The sequence below is a fragment of the Pongo abelii genome, chromosome 7 (assembly GCF_028885655.2).
Source record: "Pongo abelii isolate AG06213 chromosome 7, NHGRI_mPonAbe1-v2.0_pri, whole genome shotgun sequence".
Lineage (NCBI taxonomy): Eukaryota > Metazoa > Chordata > Mammalia > Primates > Hominidae > Pongo > Pongo abelii.
The window spans coordinates 85,612,127-85,633,486 of record NC_071992.2 but is presented as its reverse complement, the minus strand read 5'-3'; the positions used below and the strand labels follow the sequence as shown (position 1 = coordinate 85,633,486).

The window sequence follows — 21,360 nt, the reverse complement described above, 5'->3', positions numbered from 1 at the left end:
CTATCTTCAAATTTCTAATGCTCCTAAGTCTCATGTATTTATTGAACTTTCTATGTGTTACTTTATTTTCTTTGCTCTTAATCAACAATTCTGACTGGTAAGTAGTAAGGTTCAACCTCAAATAGCTGGTGTAAATTGCCAGGATACCAGGCTACTAAAAACAGCAAACTACAGTTAAATTCTCTTTCTTCTTTGTCATTTAAGAAAAGTTGAGCCCTTTCCACTCGGCTGTTTTCTTGCACAGGAGGGCCATAGTCAGCCATGGAGCACAGCAGGAAAGGCATAATCTTCAAGTCCCACTTCAACAAGCACTGGTAGTTGTGTGTGGCTACATGGTTCAACCATGCCTGGACCCATCCGGCCCATAGTAAGGTGCTGCATGGTGAGGTATCACACCAAAGTACATGCTGGCCAGGGCTTCAGCATGGAGGAGTTAAGGGTGGTTGGTATTCACAAGAAGGTGGCACAGAACACTGACATCTCTGTGGATCTGAGAAGGCAAAACAAGTCCACCGAGTCCCTGCAAACCAATGTGCAGTGCTGATGGAGTGCCGCTCCAAACTCATCCTCTTCCCCAGGAAGCCCTTGGCCCCCAGGAAGGGAGACAGTTCTGCTGAAGAGCTGAAATTGCCCCAGTAGCTGACAGGACTACTTACACCTGTCCAGAATGTCTATAAGAAGGAGAAAGCCTGAGGCATCACTGAGGAGGGGAAGAACTCCAAGGCCTTTGCTTGTCTCCACGTGGCCTGCACAAATGTCCAGCTCTTCTGCATATGGGTAAAAAGAACCAAGGAAGCTGCAGAACAGGATATTGAAAAAAAAATTAAGATAAAGCCCTGGGGACTTGCAATAAATCAACAGTAAAAAATAAAAAGGAAGAAAATAAAAGAAAAAAAGAAAAGTTGAGCCAAGTGTGGTGCCTCACGCCTATAATCCCAGCACTTTGGGAGGGCGATCACTTGAGGTCAGGAGTTCAAAACCAGCCTGGCCAACAAGGCGAAACCCCATCTCTACTAAAAATACAAAAATTAGCCAGGCATGGTGGTACATGCTTGTAATCCAAGCTACTTGAGAGGCTGAGGCAGGAGAATCGCTTGAACCTGGGAGGTGGAGGTTGCAGTGAGCCAAGATCATGTAACTACACTCTAGCCTGGGTGACACAGTGAGACTCTGTCTCAAAACAGAAAAGGAAAAATAAAATAAATAATAAATAAAAATTATATGAGCATGGTGATGTGCACCTGTAGTCCTTGCAACTCAGGAGGATGACATGGGAGGGTGGCATGAGCCCAGGACTACACCACTGCACTTGAGCCTGGGTGACAGAGTGAGACCCTGTCTCTAAAATGAAGAAAAGAAAAGAGAAGAAGAGACGAAAAGAAGAAAAGAAAAGAAAGATGGAAGGAGGGAAGGAGAAAAGAAAGAGAAAAATAAAGAGGAGGGAAGGAAGGAAGGGAGGGAGGGAGGAAGGGAGGGAAGGAGATAGGGAGGGAGAGAAAAAGAAAAAGAAAGAAGAAGGGAAAAGAAAGAAAGAAAAGTTGAAAAGTTCAGGGTAGCATCCAAATATACTCTACTGTTGAAGCTTAACACAAATGGTGGAAAGGAAAAGCTGATTAATACTCTTCTAAGCCAAAGTCCTTAGGACGATATTCAAAAACTTTATTCCTTTCAATAATCAAGGCAAAAGCGGAAGAGCAATCATGAATTGCAAGTTAACCTGGAATCTTGATTTTTACATTCTCTCATGTTAGAGCTTCCTTGGATCCTTAGAAAGCGAATTCTGAACAAGCTCATTTCTGCACCTTAGACAGCACATACTCGAAAAAGAATTGGTCTGTACCTTTCTACTTTATGTTTTACAAATTTCTGTATCCAAGGTTTCTGAAAATCATGTGAGTGAATTGCCTTGGGACAACTTCAGATCTGGTAAATAAACAACTTTGTTCCTCCTTATAAGCATAGATAGCTAGAAGCAAAACTCTTTTAGCCAGGGGTTGGAATTTCTCAAGAGAGAAATAAAAGATTCTTGACTTTCAAAGATTGCTAGTGATCTGAGGCAAAAAAGTTTAGAGCTGTTTTTCATTGACACTAGGATCTGTGATACAATTAGGCACCTTTCTCCCCTCCCAGCCCTTCCTTATCCAGAGGCTTATGGTAACTAGAAGACGACTAGTTGAAGCTCAAATTCTTTAAAGTGGACACTCACCTTATCAGGAACTAATCTATGACTTCAAACATCTCTAAGATATAAGAACTAAAACCACCACATTTTCAGCCAAATAGAAATTAGCTAAGTCTCATTTTCCCCTTTGTGTCATCCAACTGACATAAAGAATATTATTGTCCATTAAGCACTCATCAATGATGGCACAATGTAATCTCAGCATTTTGGAAGGCCAAGGTGGGAAGATCGCTTGAACTTAGGAGTTTGAGACCAGCCTGGGCAACATGGTGAAACCCCGTCTCTATGAAAAACATAAAAATTAGCTGGGCATGGTGGTGTGTGCCTGTGGGCCCAGCTACTTAGGAGGCTCAGGCAGAAGGATCACTTGATCCCACAGAGGTTGGAGTGAGCCAAGATCATGCCACTGTGCTCCAGCCTGGGCAACAGAGTGAGACCCTGACTCAAAAGAGGAAAAAAAAGGAGACCTACAACTCACTTTAACACAACATTTTGAAATTTTGAACACCAGGATGGTATTATGAATAAGTATTTTTCAAATTGGACTCATCCAACATCCTAAAATCAGTGCAATCAAAAGAGTAGGCATTTCATTGTCTTCTCAGAGACCAAAACTTGTGCAAAAAGTTAATATATTGATATATATTAAATGTGGTATAAACATGCTAAGAAATTCAGGTTATATACTGTATTAGTTTATTCTCACACCACTATGAAAAAAAATACCCAAGACTGCGTAACTTATAAAGAAAACTGGTTTAATTGACTCACAGTTCCACATGGCTGGGGAGGCCTCAGGAAACTCACCATCATGGCAGAAGGCACCTCTTCACAGGGCGGCAGGAGAGAGAATGAGTGCCCAGCAAAGCAGGAAGCCCCTTATAAAACCATCACATCTCATGAGAACTCACTGTCATGAGAACAGCATAGGGGACCTCCCCCCAATCATGATTTAATTATCTCCCCCTGGTCTTGCACTTGACACATGGGGATTATTACAATTCAAGGTGAGATTCAATGACACAGAGCCAAACCATATCATTCCATCCTGGCCCTTCCCAAATCTCATATCCTCACATTTCAAAACCAATCAAGCCTTTCCAACAGTCCCCCAAAGTCTTAGCTCATTCCAGCATTAACCCAAAAGTCCAAGTCCAAAGTCTTATCTGAGACAAAGCAAGTCCCTTCTGCCTATGAGCCTGTAAAATCAAAAGCAATTTAGTTCCTGGATACAATAGGGGTACAGGAATTGGGTAAATATTCAAAATGGGAGAAATTGGCCAAAACACAGGGGCTACAGGCCCCATGCAAGTCCAAAATCCAATGGGGCAGTTATGAAACCTTAAAGTTCCAAGATGATCTCCTTTGGCTCCATGTCTCATATCCAGTAATATGGACAGGAGGCAGGGAAATACTGCGTAGAAGAGGGCAGTTCCCTGGCAAAGGCCCCATCCTCAAGCCTGGAAACCCATGGCTGTAAATGGGAACAGGCATTCCTGTTTTATGCCCAATGTTGCCTTTTGGCCCACCATGCCCCCACCTATCCTGTACCCATATAAATCTGAAACCCCAGGCTCCATGAACAGAAGAGAAGCAGAGAAGGAGAGAAGAGAATGAGCATCTGAATGTCAAGAGGAGTTCATCTGGGGATGGTCAGAGAGGAGATTGGCTGTGGGATGGCCAAACTTCAGGGGAGGATCATCTTCCCACTCCATCACTCTTCCAGTTTCCCATCCATCCCACTGACAGCCACCTCAGTCACTCAATAAGATTCCTGTATTCACCATTCTTCAAGTCCCTATGACCTGATTCTTCCTGGACACTGGACAAGGACCTGGGTACCAAGAGGGCAGGGCATAAAAGGCTGTCACCCTGACTCTCCACTGAGCTGGTTTAACACTTAGTTGTCTGCCGATGACAACTGCTAGAAAAGCATTAATTGTAACACACCTCTAGATGCTACCATGGGGCCAGAGCCCAAAAGCGCCTGCCCTGGCTCCTGCACCTGCCTGTCTGCATGATCCCCCTCCTACAAGGTGTTTGAGCATGCAGTGGCTGAGCAAACAAGCTGCAACCCTGTTGCAAGTCCTGAGAGGGGGACAGAGAACTATCCTGTTTCACCAGGTCATGCTGATGCAAGAGGTGGGTTCCCACAGTCTTGGGCAGCTCCACCCCTGTGGCTTTGCAGAATACAGCCTCCCTTCTGGCTGCTTTCATAGGCTGGCATTGAATATCTGCAACTTTTCCAGTCACACGGTGCAAGCTGTCAGTTGAGCTACCATTCTGGGGTCTGGAGGACAGTGGCCCTCTTCTCACAGCTCCACTAGGCAGTGCTCCAGTGGGGACTCTGTGTCAGGGGGCTCCAACCCCACATTTTTTTCTGCACTGCCCTAGCAGAGGTTCTCCATGAGGGCTACACCCCTGCAGCAAACTTCTGCCTGGACATCCAGGCATTTCCATACATCCTCTGAAATCTAGGAGGAAGTTCCCAAACCTCAATTCTTGTCTTCTGCAGACCTGCAGGACCAACACCATGCGGAAGCTGCCAAGTCTTAGGGCTTGCACCTTTGAAGCAATGGTCTGAGCTGTATCTTGGCCCCTTTTAGCCATGACTGGAGTGGCTGGGATGCAGGGTACCATGTCCTGAGGCTGCACAGAGCAGGCCAGAAACCCATTTTTCCCTCTTAGGCCTCAGGCCTGTGATGGGAGTGGCCACCATGAAGGTATCTGATATGACCTGGAGACATTTTCCCCATTGTCTTTGTGATTAACATTTGGCTCCTTGTTACTTATGCAAATGTCTGCAGCTGGCTTGAATTTCTCCCCGGAAAATGGGTATTTTTTTTCTATCACATAGTCAGGCTGAAAATTTTCCAAACTTTTATGCTCTGCTTCCTCTTGAATGCTTTGCTGCTTAGAAATCTTTTTCTGCCAGATATCCTAAATCATCTCTCTCAAGTTCAAAGTTCCACAGATCTCTAGGGGAGGGGCAAAATGCTGCTAGTCTCTTTGCTAAAGCACAGCAAAAACCACCTTTATTTCAGTTCCCAACAAGTTCCTCATCTCCATCTGAGACCACCTCAGCGTGGACTTTATTGTCCATATCACTATCAGCATTTTGGTCAAAGCCATATAAGAAGTCTCTAGGAAGTTCCAAGCTTTCCCACATTTTACTCTCTTCTTTTGTGCCCTCCAAACTGTTCCAGCCTCTGCCTGTTACCCAGTTCCAAAGTCCCTTCCACATTTTTGGGTATCCTTAAAGCAGACCCCACTGTCTGTGTTACCAATTCACTGTATTAGCCCATTCCCACACTTCTATGAAGAAGTAACCAAGACTGGGTAATTTATAAAGCAAAGCGGTTTAATTGACTCACACTTCCACATGGCTGGGGAGGCCTCAGGAAAGTTATAATCATGGCAGAAGGCACCTCTTCACAGGGTGGCAGGAGAGAGAATGAGTGCCGAGCAAAGCAGGAAGCCCCTTATACAACCATCGCATCTCGTGAGAATTAACTCACTATCACAAGAACAGCATAGGGGAAGCCCCCACCCCTCCATGATTCAATTAGCTCCACCTGGTCCTGCTGTTGACATGTGGGGATTATTACAATTCAAGGTGAGATTCGGGCAGCAACATAGAGCCAAACCACATCATAAACCAATTTTACAACAAAATTACTGTTAACTTTTTAAAGGTATAACAAAAGCCTTCTTATATTTTAAAGATATATATTGATGCTGGGCCTGGTGGCTCATGCCTGTGATTCCAGCACTTGGAAGTTCAAGCAGATCACTTGAGCTCAGGAGTTCGAGACACGCCTGGGCAACATGATGAAGCTCTGTCTCTACAGAAAATATATTTTAAAAAAATTAGCTGGATGTGGTGGCATGCCTCTAGGCCCAACTACTCGGGAGGCTGAGGTGGGATGCTTATCTGAGCCTGGGAGGTCAAGGCTGTAGTGAACCGAGATCACATCACTGCACTCCAGCCTGGGTAACAGAACAAGACCCTGTCTCAAAAAAAAAAAAATAAATAAAGATACTTATTGAAATGTTAATGGATGAAATGATAAAATGACGTCTGGGATTTACTTTAAAATAATCCAGGGAAGGAGTAGGGGGAGTAGCAGATAGTGATAAAAGAAGATTGGCCATATATTGAGAATTGTTGAAGTGGGATGATGGGTTTATTATATTCTTTCCTCTACTTCTGTATGTGTTTGAAAATGTCCACAATGAAATGTTTAGATAATAGTGTTGTAAATTCATGAATGATTAGGTTTTGCTTTAATATATGAGTCTTTCCATAAACCCATTAAATTATTTAAAAATGGATTTCAGTTCTCTTAATTGATCCTCCAAATCTATAGGTAAATGAATTTCTTCATCAAAATGTATTTACAACTTGCTTAACATTCATTTATTGAATGCACGTATTCACACAGACTTGGAAGTATTTATACTTTTAAAATCAGAATACATACAGTTTTCTATCTAGAAAGCATATGTAAGAAAAGAGATTCTAATGAAGCAGGCACTGCTGTATTGTGGGAGAGACCGACAGGTGACGTCAGGACACCTGGGAGTTCTAGCTCCAGCTCCACCACTAACAAGCTAGGAGACGTGGAGCAACCAATCAAGTCCTCTGGGCTTCAGTTTCATCTATTAAATTACAGTAATGTTAGCTGCTCTATCTGCTGCAGAGGGTGTTTGGGGATTCATATAAGTAGTAAATATAACAGCCCCCTAAATGGTTAAAAAAATAAAGTTGCTCTTTCTAGCAAGGCTTCATTAAAATGCACCACCAGATTAGAATCTGAGGCAGTGTCAACATAGAGTTGGGAGCAAAGAAATTCATCATCTAGCAATTGTTTTGCTGTGTGACACAAAACAACCAGTTTGGCTGAATTTCTCACTGACTTGTCCAAAGGGAGCAGATATTTCAGTCCTATTGTTGCAGTCCTTGGAAGACGGACCTTTGCCATGTGTGAAGTCAGGTACGGGGCTGAGCATCAGGCATTATGCTGGGTTGTTCTGCAGGGCTCAAGCTGAGTGCTGATGAGGCTAAAGGGAGGGGACAGTTGGGTAGATAGGGTCAGCACAGAGCCATTCAGGACCCTTAGGACCCTGTTAGAGACATTAAAAGACAAACAGCAGGAACCTGTACCAACAGCAAGCAGGAGAAGCCCCTTCTCTACCAGGGTCCTACATAGGTTGGTGCAGAAGTAATGGCAAAATCACAATTACTTTTGCACCGATCTAACACATCTTGCTAGCTCCAGATTGTTTTAGAAGCTGGCAACTTTCTGAAATATATATCCTCAAAGCCTCTTTCCTTTGTTCTGTGTTTCTTTCATCTCCATTTGTAATGCATTTAGCCCATTTTTGGCAGGAAGGCCTCTCTGGTGTGTGCTGGGGAGAACTGTCCAAGGAGCTGAAACTCTGCAAGTTTCGGTTCTACATAGACAGAGAGGGTGAGGCACTTGGAACCAAAAGATATGGGGAAATTCAGCCCAATAATGGCTTTCATCCCTTGAAGATAACAATATGGTTTTTGTTTTTGTTTTTGTTTTGAGATGGAGTTTCGTTCTTGTTGCCCAGGCTGGAGTGCAATGGCGTGATCTCTGGCTCACCACAACCTCCGCCTCCCAGGTTCAAGTGACTCTCCTGCATCAGCCTCCCAAGTAGCTGGGATTACAGGCATGTGCCACCACACCTTGCTAATTTTGTATTTTTGGTAGAGACGGGGTTTCTCCAAGTTGGTCAGGGTGATCTCAAACTCCCACCCTCAGGTGAAACGTCCACCTCGGCCTCCCAAAATGCTGGGATTACAGGCATGAGCTATGGTGCCTGGCCGACAATAATGTCTTTAATTTATTAGAATACTTGTGTCATTTCTTTATGAAACTTTCACAGTTGCACAAACAGCCATTCTTCTCACTCTGCCGTAGAATGAAGGTAATGTTCCGTTGGAAATAAGACAAAACTCTTTCCCCTTCTTTTCTCTTTGAGCCTCAACAAGCAGCTTATATTAACCAATGCCTGCCTCTATGAAGTAGTGCAATTTTGCATAAGTCACAATGTCTCAGGGCAACTTCCTTCCTAATCAGCAAGATGAATGGGTTTTGTGAGCTTCTCCTATCATCTCTGTGATATTCTGAAGTTCTCATTCTCTGGTCCTTACCAGAATGCTTAGAAAAGAGAAGCTTTTATAATCTTGAACTCCTGAGCTCAAGTGATCCTTCCACCTCAACCTCCTGAGATACAGGGACTACAGGTGGGCCACCATGCCTGGTTAATTTTTTAATTTCTTATAGACACAGGGTCTGCTATGTTTTCCGGGCTGGTCTTGAACTCCTGGTCTCAAGCGATCCTCCTGCCTCCACCTCCCAAAGTGCTGGTACTACAGGCATGAGCCATTGTACCCAGCAAATGATTTTTCTTATAATTATTTGTATTCAAAAATCTTCCTAACATGCATTATAATCCTTCTGATGAATTCAAATTCCAAATTATAACACTAGCAAATTAAATCTAACAGACTATTAAAAGAATCAGGCCGGGCATGGTGGCTCACACCTGTAATCCCAGCACTTTGGGAAACTGAGGTGGGAGGATCACTTTAGCCCAGGAGTTCAAGACCAACATAGGCAACATAGTGAGACCTCATCTCTACAAAAATAAATAAAAAATGAAAAAACAACTGAGCATGGTGGCAATTTCCCATGGTTTCAGCTACTTGGAAGGCTGAGGTGGAAGAATTGCTTGAGCCAGGGAGGTTGAGGTTGCAGTGAGCAATGATTGCGCCACTGCACTCCAGCCTAAGCAACAGAGCAAGACCTTGTCTCAAAAAAAAAAAAAAAAAAAAAAAAAGATCATATATCAAATCAAAGGAGAATTTATTCTGGAAATGTGAGGAAGGTTTGATATTGGTAAGCGCATTAATATAATTTGGTATTGGTCAAGCGCAGTGGCTCACACCTATAATCCCAGCACTTTGGGAGGCAGAGGTGGGCAGATCACTTGAGTTCAGGAATTTGAGACCAGCCTGGGCAACATGACGAAACCCCATCTCTACCAAAAATACAAAAAATTAGCCCGGTGTGGTGGCATGCACCTGTAGTCACGGCTACTCAGGAGGTTGAGGTGGGAGAATCACTTGAGCCTAGGAGGCAGAGGTTGCAATAAGCTGAGATCGCGCCACCACACTCCAGCCTGAGTGACAGAGTGAGATATATATATATATGTATATATATATATATACACACACATGTAAAATAGGTATCAGTAAGACTAAAGAGAAAGAATCTATAATTATCTTAGTTTATGATAAAAAGACAATTGATGAAATTCATGTATTTTTTCTTATTCCTAAACTAGCACTATAAGGAATTTTTATTTATATGGTCTTAAAATTTGCCTTAAACCAATCACCAACCTCATTTTTTTTTTTTTTCTGAGACATGATCTCACTCTGCAGTCCTGGCTGGAATGCAGTGCCGCAATCTCGGCTCACTGCAGCCTTGACCTCCCAGGCCCAAGCAATCCTCTGGCCTTAGCTCCTCATGTAGCTGGGACTACAGGCACATGCCACTACACCTGGCTAATTTTTGTATTTTTTGTAGAGACGAGGTCTTGCCATGTTGTCCAGGCTAGTCTCAAACTCCTGAGTTCATGTGATCTGCCCACTTTGGCCTCCCAAAGTGCTGGGATTACAGGCATGAGCCACTGCGCCAGGCTGCCAACTTCATTCTTTAATAATGGAATTCACAAAAACTATTCATGTGTCTGTCCATGGTTCTTGAATCTCCTAAAACTATATACAACACTTTGTATGTCTATCTTTCTAGAATTCGCATTAATCAAATACTTAAAGGGATAGGACATACCAAAAACTCTATAGAGGTGTTACCATTAATATCAGGAAGAGGGGAAGGATGCTTGCTATTCGCTATTACCACTATTATTTAATAATATTCTGGAATTCCTGGCTAATACAATAAGACAAGAAACAGAACCAAGAAGCACAACTATTAGACATTAAAAAGATTAAATTATCATTATTTGAGGATGATGTGATTATAGTAAGTTCTTTAGATTGCAAGGCATAGAAGCATGCTTAAGTTATATTAGTTTTACTTATCAGTTTATTATGAAGATACGTGGGAAGTCAAGAGGAGAGGAATCAGCCCCATTGAGTGGTATGTTGCCTGGGACAAGAGAATATGTCTAATGATCTGATGGCAGATGTCCCTTGTTCTTCACTCCTGTGCTACACCACCAAGGTGATTGATCTCCTATTTCTGCTATAATTAACTAATTGGCAGAATCTATATGTCTCTTCTTTGTAAACAAACTTGCTTTTTCCTGCTCATATGGCCAAACTGAAGTCATCCTGACTCCGGGGCCAACCCTCCTATTAGTTCAAGGGAAATGAGAAGAAAAAATTCTCATTCTTGCTGTTGTTCAGGAATATCCACAACATTGTTCAGGACCACAATGCTTCAACCAATTGCTGGAATGTGCTATAATACTGAACACAGCCATCGCTAAACCTAATCCATGTGTATTTATTCTCTTCAATGCTTCTTTGGGAAAATCCAACTATCCATTGGCTTTCGTCCGGGGAAGGATAGCAGTTTCATTAATGAAGTCAAACTTGGGATATGACAGCTTCTCCTGGTAATTTACTTGGCTTTTAGGCTCACACGATCTGTTCCCATACATACTAAGTAATAATAATTATAATAATGATAATAATAGCTATTACTACTCTTTGAAATGGGGGCTGGGCGAGGTGACTCACACTTGTAACCCCAGCACCTTTGGAGGCCAAGGTGGGAAGATCACTTGAGACCAGGAGTTTAAGACCAGCCTGGGTAACATAGTGACACCCTGTCTCTACAAAAAATAAAAAATTTAGCCGGGCGTAGTGGTGCACACCTGTAGTCTCAGCTACTTGGGAGGCTGAGGTAGGAGGATCACTTGAACCTAGGAGTTGGAGGCTGCAGTGAGCTAGGATGGCATCACTGCACTCTAGACTGAGCAACAGAGTGAGACACTGCCTCAAAAAATAATAGTAGTAATTAAGAAATAAGAAATAGCCTAATGGTTAAGAGTATGACCTCTGGAGCCAGAATGGATTCGAATCCCAGCTTCATCACTTGCTAGCTGTGTAATATTGGACAAGATATTCAACTTCTCTGTGCCTCGGTTTCCTTGTTTATAAAAATGAGAATGATTGAGTTGTTTTGAGGATTAAATGAGTCATTGCCTATAAAGCACTTAGATTACCTAGTTAATACCATATAAACTGTTTGTTAAATAAATAGCTAATGCTTATTGAGCACTTACAATGTGCCTGACACTATGCTAAGTATTCTGCACGCATTTTTTCATTTAAATCCCATAATCACCCTATAATGATGACTCTTACAATATAACAGGGTGTTTAAAAGGGACTCTTTCTGTCTGAGTTTCAGCTGAGAAGAAAATAATACTAGCTAGAATTTCCACATTCCAAAGTGAGATGCTAACTGACTTCTGCAAGACTTGCAAAGGAGGTGATTAAGAACAAGCTTTGAGCCTGAGGTTAAAATACCCAGGAAGGGGGGTATTTTGGGGAAAGGGCATAGTAAATGAAAAGAGGAGAGTAGTTCCCTGACTACAAATCAAGTGAGGGGGCATTAAGGAGAGACTTAGAAAGCCCACCCTGTGTCTCCTGGAGTTCGGGGACTCAAGGGTCTAGTATCTTGTGCCTGCCATTTGATTCTGCAAGATCTAAAGAACTAGGACTTCCAACCTGCGGCTAGAGCAAGGACAGCTGCTTTCATAGGAGCAAGTTGACCTGCCAGAGATGGCAGGGCAGAAGTTTGTGATTTCCCTGGGCAGGATACTCACATGGGATAGGGCAGGCCTGGGAGTCATTTTACAAGGGACCTGACATCAGTGACATGGGACCTTAATCAGAAAATAGGGGGTGGGAGGTCACCAAAGCTTGTAAGTGACCAGCCCCAAGACAGCCATTCCTGTGTTGGGTGCTGCTAGTATGTTCCCGAGTGGGGGTCTCCAAAGAGCCAACGGAAACATCACATGAAAGAAAGAGTCAACTTGATCATCTATCAGCCCCAGAGAACTCCAGCCACAGCGTCAGTCAAGAAAAATCACTGATGGAGCATGGTGGCTTGTGCCTGTAGTCCCATCTACTCTGGAGGCTAAGGAAAGAAGATCACTTGAGGCCAGGAGTTTGAGACCAGATAGGGCAACATAGCAAGACCTCATCTCTAAAAATAAATAAATAATAGCCGGGAGCAGTGTCACTTGCCTGTAATCCTAGCTACTCGGGAGGCTGGGGTGTGAGGATCGCTTCAGCCCAGGAGGTCAAGGCTGCAGTGAGCTATGATCATGCTGCTGCTCTCCAGCCTGGGCAACAGAAAGAGACACAGTCTCTAAAAAAATGAAACAAAAATCCCAGAGGGGTCGGCTGCTCTGGTTGGGGATTGGGGTGGGAGAATGGGGGTTTAGGATTAGGGAAAACATAGGTTTGAAAGAGAGGAAGACAACAAGAGCCCAGTCCTTTTCTCTTTGCAGATTTATATAATCAATCACTGCTGACATCAGGGAAACAGAAAATGAAGCTCAAATTGAGATTTTTACATAGGACTAGGCATTTCAATTACTGAAATGGGACTGTTTTGCAATTACATGTGATAGAGATAGTTATTCTACTCTAGTAGAGAAACTGGAGTAGTCCTAGGACTATCTTAGATTTCATCCCAGGGACAGAAAAAGGCTAGCCCTACCGAGTAGGGGAAAGAAAGCTATTTTTTACTTGTAACCCATGGAATCTGATTCTTTAAACAAGATGGTGGCAGTAATAATGATAATAACAATAACAACTCCTAACATTTACAGAGCTTACTACGTGCCAGTTCAGGTTTAAAGCATATAACATGTCTTTGCTCATTTAATTTTCACAACAATCCTAGGAGGTAAACCTATGGAGTTTTGTAAGACCCATTTACAAAAAAAAAAACCTGATGCTTAGAGGAATCAAGTACCTGCACATGGTAATAAAGCTCACTGGCAGATCACCTTCTGCCCCGAGCAACTTGAGAGCAACTTGAGAGCACAATAGCAAGTCAGAAGCTGTCTCATATGGACATATGGACATAGGAGTGATTGAAAAGGGGCATCGACTTGCTCCAAAACCCCCACGATTATCTTCATATCCCAGACTTCCTGTGGGCTCCACATAGTACCCTGATCTACAGGGACCTCTCTAACTCATGAGACCAATGGAAAGTGTTCCTGAGTAGGTCTTTTTTGGAAAGACTAAGGGAAGATTCATGACATACTGCTGTGGTTTTATAGCAGCCTTCCTGAAAGGTATCTAGCCTTTCCTTTCCTTGAGAGTGCCTTGGATTTTTTAATTAACTTAAGTCTGGGACTTGCCTGAGGGCCTGGTACTCCTTGCTCTGTTGAGTTTGAATTGGGTACAGAATCCTGTTTGTCAGGTCTGAGGTTTTTCTTCTGATACAATCAAACAATCCTTAGCCTTACCTGACAGTCTTGTTCCCGTGTTCCTCATAATTGATAAGCCAAACCGTGGGGTCCTGAGCCAATCCCATGCCCACTTGGCTCCCAGCACTTCACAGCTGCAGCCCCCAGGGTGGCATATCCCATGTGGCTTCAGTCTTACAATACCCACTACCTGGACCCTCCTGTCAAAACTCCCCTCATCCCCATTGTAGTCAGTAAAGTGATTTTTGTTTCAAGTTCTTGAGGTAAGATATGAGACGATAAGTGAGGATAAACTGGGCGTTAAGAGTTAAGGTAAGGTCCAGAGTTTGAAAGATAACAAAAATCAGCTGAGCATTTCAATGGCTTGAGCTTGAGATTTCCAAAAGTAGTATGAATGTAAAGATTTTCTTACTATAAAAATGAATGTCTCCTAATGACTTATACCTTTATTATTATACCTGAAGGATTAAGAATAAAATCATATACCGTTAGGAAGACAGACATTGACAAATAGGTAAAAATAAAATACTAATAAACATAGCCAGTTGAGCATGGTGGTTCACACCTGTAATCTCAGCACTTTGGGAGGCCAAGGTGGGTGGATCACTTGAGGCTAAGAGTTTGACACCAGCCTGGCCAACATGGCAAAACCCCACCTCCACTAAAAATACAAAAATTAGTCCGATGTGGTGGTGCATGCCTGTAATCCCAGCTACTCAGGAGACTGAGGCATGAGAATTGCTTGAACCCAGGAGGCAGAGGTGCAGTGAGCCGAGATCATGCCTGCATTCTAGCCTGGGAGACACAGCGAGACTGTCTCAAAAAAAAAGCCACATGGCATATATTAAGCCATTATGAACAATTTGGTACTGGTGTATGAAGAGATAGAGATAAATAAAAAAGAACATAGAGACTTCAGAAATAGTCTTGAATATTAACATTTTGTCTAAGATAAAGGCTAGTTCCAATTCAGAAGGAAAATAAATGGTGTTGAGACACTTGGCCAGCCATATGGGAAAAAAAATCAAGTTTCAATTCCTACTACACTCCTAATTAAACAATAAAATCCAGATAGCTCAAAGATTTAAAGATAAATGTAAAACCATAAAGTACTAGAAGAAAACATGGAAGATTTTTTTTTCTTTATAGTCTCAAATTAAGAGAGGCCTTTCTTTTTTTTCTTTTTTCTTGAAACGGAGTCTTGCTCGATCACCCAGACTGGTGTGCGGTGGCACAATCACAGCACACTGCAGCCTCGACCTCCTTGGCTCAAGCAATCCTCACAAAGTGCTAGGATTACAGGTATGAGCCACTTTGCCCTACCAAGGCCTTTCTAAGTGTGGGACAAAAGACACAAAGAAAAAAATACATTTGGCTATGTAAATTAAACATTTCTACATGAAAAATTACCATAAACAAAGTTGAAAAGCAAAGACAAACTCAGAAAAAAATATTAGCAAGTATGATAGAAAAGGAGCTAATTTCCAAGAGTGCTTAGGAAGGAAAGACAAAAACAGAGACAGAAAGGCAACCAAAAAAGCAAGAAAGGAAGGAGAAGATCAGCGAAGGAGAAAGGAAGAAGGAAAGAAAGAAGAAAAGACTTGGCAAGACTTGAAACAATTGTTCACAGAGAAACACATATTTGTGTAAACACAACAATATACTCATCTTCAGTTGTAATCAAAGAAACGCAAAATTTTAAAACAATGCATCATTTTTAACCCATCAGGAAACTTTGTAGTCCATAATATTAGCACAGATATGGGGAAACAATCACTCTCTTACAGTGTGAGAAAATATATTAGCACAGTCTCTGTGAGGAACAATTTGTTAACATTCAAAAATTTTATACACTTAAGTTAAATACAAGCCAGCTGCAGTGGCTCACACTTATAATCCCAGTACTTTGGGAGGCCAAGGTGGGCAGATCACTTGAGGTCAGGAGTTCGAGACCAGCCTGGCCAACATAGTGAAACCCTGTCTCTACTAAAAATACAAAAATTAGCCAGGCATAGTGGTACACGCCTGTAATCCCAGCTACTTGGGAGGCTGAGGCAGGAGAATCACTTGAACCTGGGAAGTGGAGATTGCAGTGAGCCAAGATCATTCCACTGTACTGCAGCCTGGGTGACAGAGTGAGACTCTGTCACAAAAAAAAAAAAAAAAAAAGAAAAAAGTTAACTCCAATGCCTTTGACCTACAACTGTTTCCAAAAATTTGTTAAGATTCATAAAAACCAAATGAATAGTGATATTCATTACAGCATTTTTAGTAACAAAATACTTGAAACACCTACATTTCTATCAATAAGGACACAGTTTAATAAATCATGGTACAGGCCAGGCATGGTGGCTCACGCCTGTAATCCCAACACTTTGGGAGGCCAAGGCGGGTGGATCACATGAGGTCAGAAGTTCGAGACCAGCCTGGCCAATATGGTGAAACCCCATCTCTACTAAAAACATAAAAAATTAGCTGAGCATGGTGGTGGACACCTGTAATCCCAGCTACTCGGGAGGCTGAGGCAGGAGAATTGCTTGAACCCAGGAGGCGGAGGCTGTAATGAGCTGAGATCATACCATTGCACTCTAGTATGGGCAACAAGAGCAAAACTCCATCACACACACACACACACACACACACACACAAAAGCCAGGCGTGGTGGCTCACGCCTGTAAACCCAGCACTTTGGGAGCCCAAGATGGGCAGATCACGAGGTCAGGAGATCAAGACCATCCTGGCTAACACGGTGAAACCCTGTTTCTACTAAACATTCAGAAAAAATTAGCCGGTGTGGTGGCGGGTGCCTGTAGTCCCAGCTACTCAGGAGGCTGAGGCAGGAGAATGGTGTGAACCGGGGAGGAGGAGCTTGCAGTGAGCCGAGATCATGCCACTGCACTCCAGCCTGGGCGACAGAGTGAGACTCCGTCTCAAAAAAAAAAAAAAACAACTGCATTGCCAAGTCAATCCTAAGCCAAAAGAACAAAGCTGGAGGCATCACGTTACCTGAGTTCAAACTATTCTACAAGGCCACAGTAACCAAAACAGCATGGTACTGGTACCAAAACAGATATAGATCAATGGAACAGAACAGAGCCCTCAGAAATAATGCCACATATCTACAACCATCTGATCTTTGACAAACCTGACAAAAACAAGCAATGGGGAAAGGATTCCCTATTTAATAAATGGTGCTGGGAAAACTGGCTAGCCATGTGTAGAAAGCTGAAACTGGATCCCTTCCTTACACCTTATACAAAAATTAATTCAAGATGGATTAAAGACTCACATGTTAGACCTAAAACCATAAAAACCCTAGAAGAAAACCTAGGCAATACCATTCAGGACATAGGCATGGGCAAGGACTTCATGTCTAAAACACCAAAAGCAATGGTAATAAAAGCCAAAATTGACAAATGGGATCTAATTAAACTAAAGAGCTTCTGCACAGCAAAAGAAACTACCATCAGAGTGAACAGGCAACCTACAGAATGGGAGAAAATTTTCGCAACCTGCTCATCTGACAAAGGGCTAATATCCAGAATCTACAATGAACTCAAACAAATTTACAAGAAAAAAACAAACAACCCCATCAAAAAGTGGGCAAAGGATATGAACAGACACTTCTCAAAAGAAGACATTTATGCAGCCAAAAATCACATGAAAAATTGCTCACCATCACTGGCCATCAGAGAAATGCAAATCAAAACCACAATGAGATACCATCTCACACCAGTTAGAATGGTGATCATTAAAAAGTCAGGAAACAACAGGTGCTGGAGAGGATGTGGAGGAATAGGAACACTTTTACACTGTTGGTGGGACTGTAAACTAGTTCAACCATTGTGGAAGTCAGTGTGGCGACTCCTCAGGGATTAGAACTAGAAATACCATTTGACCCAGCCATCCCATTACTGGGTATATACCCAAAGAATGATAAATCATGCTGCTATAAAGACACATGCACACGTATGTTTATTGCAGCAGTATTCACAATAGCAAAGTCTTGGAATCAACCCAAATGCCCAACAACGATAGACTGGATTAAGAAAATGTGGCACATATACACCATGGAATACTATGCAGCCATAAAAAATGAAGAGTTCATGTCCTTTGTAGGGACATGGATGAAACTGGAAACCATCATTCTCAGCAAACTATCGCAAGGACAAAAAACCAAACACCACATGTTCTCACTCATAGGTGGGAATTGAACAATGAGAACACATGGACACAGGAAGGGGAACATCACACTCCAGGGACTATTGTGAGGTGGAGGGAGTGGGGAGGGATAGCATTAGGAGATATACCTAATGCTAAATGACGAGCGAATGGGTGCAGCACACCAACATGGCACTTGTATACATATGTAACAAACCTACACATTGTGCAAATGTACCCTAAAACTTAAAGTATAATAATAATAAAATTTAAAAAAAACGTGGTACATTTATCCAATGGAATACTATACAACTGTTTCGAAGACTGAGTTCCAGCAGTATGAATTGATATAGCATTGCCTCCACAATATATTAAGTAAAAAAGTATAATCTGTTGAACAATGTGAAGAGTATGCTCTAATTTGAGCTTATAGAAAAGGAAGCGGGCCATTTCTCCATAAACATCTTTGTATAAGCATATATGGTTTTTTTTAAAAAAAAAAAACCTCAAGTTCATTTTGGAAGTAGAAATGGTATAAACCATCTAAAGAGAAAAACACTTTAATCCTGTATGTAATGGCAACAACATCAACTGTATCATCAACAAATTGTGATTAAGGATATCCTTGACTGATTATTTTTTATCTAGCTCTTATATTGAAAGTTTTATGTTTAAAAAATATTATTTTTTTCCCCAAGATGAGGTCTCACTCTGTTGCCCAGGCTCTAGTGCAGTGGTGCAATCACAGCTCACTGCAGCCTTGAACTCTGAGACTCAGATGATCCTCCTGCCTCAGCCTCCCGAGTAGCTGGGACTACAGGCATGCACCACCAGCCTGGCTAATTATATTATATTTTATTTTTTGGAGAGACAGGGTCTCACTTCGTTACCCAGGCTGGTCTTAAACTCCTGGCTTCAAGCAATCCTCCTGCCTTGGCCTTCCAAAGTGCTGGGATTATAGGTGTGAAACACTGCACCTGGCCAAAAATATAAATTTTAAATATAAGCATGCTTTCTCTGATTTTCTTTTTTCTTTTAAAAACAAAATAATTTTTCTTTTTTAAATTTCTTTCATTACATAGTAAGTTCCAGGTAATCATGATTTACTACATATGTTTGCTTAATCAGTTAGAAGAACCACAAAAGGCAGGATGGAATTACCTCTATAGATAAACAGAAAATCTCCCAGAAGCCTCTAGAGCACTCTAGAGCACCCTTACTTTTTGCAATTTTTCTTTCTTTCTTTCTTCTTTTTTTTTTTTTGAGATGGAGTTTCGCTCTTGTTACCAAGGCTGGAGTACAATGGCACGATCTTGGCTCACTGCAACCTCCCCCTCCCGAGTTCAAGTGATTCTCCTGCCTCAGCCTCCCGAGCAGCTGGGATTATAGGCATGTGCCACCATGCCCTGCTAATTCTGTATTTTTAGTAGGGATGGGTTTTCTCCATGTTGGTCAGGCTGGTCTTGAACTGCCAACCTCAGGTGATCCACCCACCTCGGCCTCCCAAAGTGCTGGGATTACAGGCGTGAGACAGTGTGCCCAGCCTTGCAGTTTTTCATCAAGGGCAGAGGACAATGATGAAAGGTACGGGTCTCTACTCCAGGACCTTCTGCCAACAGGCCAGGGAGAGTTCTCAGGGAACTAGAGTCAGCAACATTGAATATGGAAGTCATGGTGGCCTTGATGGTCTAAAATACTATAATCTAGTTTCTGCAAAAAAGGCTTAACTTAATAAAATACTTAATAATATTTAAGTATTATTATTTTATTAATGCTTTAATAAAAGCATTTAGAAACTAGGATAAGTTCTCACTTCCATAAATAAGTGTTGCCCATGTCAAATTTGAGCCATTTTCCTGGCGCATGTCTCAGACCCTGTTATGACTGGCAAGTAGAAAACGAGAATACGCTAGTCTTCAGACATGTTCATTTGATAGTTTTCATCACAATACATTTAGCAGCCATAGAAATAAGAGGAAAATATTCAAGTTGGTTCTCTATGAACCTTAATTTTCCTTCTGCAGCTTAATAGCTAACTAAATATTATAAATACTTAACGAAATGGTCTTGGTCTTAGGCAGTGATTCTTCATTGGGGGAGATTTTTACCCCCAGGGGACATTTGGCAATATCTAGAAACATTTTTGGTTGTCACAACCAGGGAACTGTTTCTGGCATCTCTAGTGGGTAGAGACCAGGAAGGCTGCCAAACATCCTACAATGCACAGCACAACCCTCCACAGCAAAGAATTACCCAGTCTAAAATGCTACAGGCCAAGGATGGGACGCCATGGCCTTTTTGTTCCTGGTGTAATAGGTGAAGTATCCCCGCTTGAACTCAAGCTCAGGAGAAAATCCAGCCTTCCTTTGAGTTAAAGTCATCAATTCACTGTTTATGAACTTAATACAGTTCTAAGAATGATCAACTAGCTCCTGAAGAACATCTTCTTAGGATTTACTGCCTTTGTCTTTTTCTCTCTCCCACTTTCAGACTGAATTACATATTCTTGCAAGAGGGTCCCAAAATACCGCAGGCATTCTTCTACTACATTCTGTATGACAGCTGAGACTTATCAGTCCTTTACTATGTGCCAGGCAGTGTAGTAGGTGCTTTATATGCATTGCTCTTTTTTTTAATTTTTAATTTTTGTGGGTACATAGTAGGTGTAGCTGGTCTTTGTAAGCTCCATGGCCACCTTCCTCAAGAGGTGTTGCTTTCCTCCCTGACTCAAGAGTACACTTGTGCTTTACAGTACCATGTCTTCCTTATCACACCACCCTTGCTCTCTGATGCTCACATCAGACTCCCCTCCTACAACTGGGTCTTATTCATTTCTCTATCTTCAGAGCATCTCAGAGCCTCATGCATAGTAAGATAAATGATGAATGAACAAATGGATAATTGGCTATATAGATATATGCTGTCAAATTTGGAAACTTGTTGCATTTGTAATAGCCCCATATAGATTCTCTGCCATATAAAGGAGACAATCTATTTCAGTTTTTTCTCTATGCAAAAGAAAAAAAAGGATTGAGAAGTAGTATAGTATCTGGAGGCTTCTATAAAAGTATTCGGCTAAAAATACTGGTTCTTATCTTGACTCTGTGTTTCAGTGTCTTAATTCAATTCCCACTGACCTAAGAAAAGCAACGTTATTCAAGAAGCATTCTATTGGAAATGTTTCCTAGGAACAGTTTATTTGGTTGATCTTTCAAATACTTTGTCACATGTAATAATATCTGAAGTAAGTGTTAAAATGGTTTTACAGTTTCTGTGTAGGGTGTTCTGTTGACTGGTGTCATCTGTCTGCAGCTTTTTCACAGTGAATGTGTAGCCCTATTATGTCTGTTCAGAGAAAGCTCCATAATCACCACTTGGCTTGACCATGGGGTAGCTCTTTGGCACATGGAAAAGATGTACAAGTATAAGGCCACACTACAAGTCTTATCTTTTCCTATTTAGAGAGCAGTGAACACAGAGCTTTTTTTGTTTTC

At 41.9% G+C, this 21,360-nt stretch overlaps 1 pseudogene; it reads left to right on the top strand.

The window, feature by feature from the left end:
- Positions 1–343: 343 nt before the first annotated feature.
- Positions 344–864, top strand: LOC112134610 (large ribosomal subunit protein eL13-like; annotated as a pseudogene).
- The last annotated feature ends 20,496 nt before the right edge of the window (positions 865–21,360 follow it).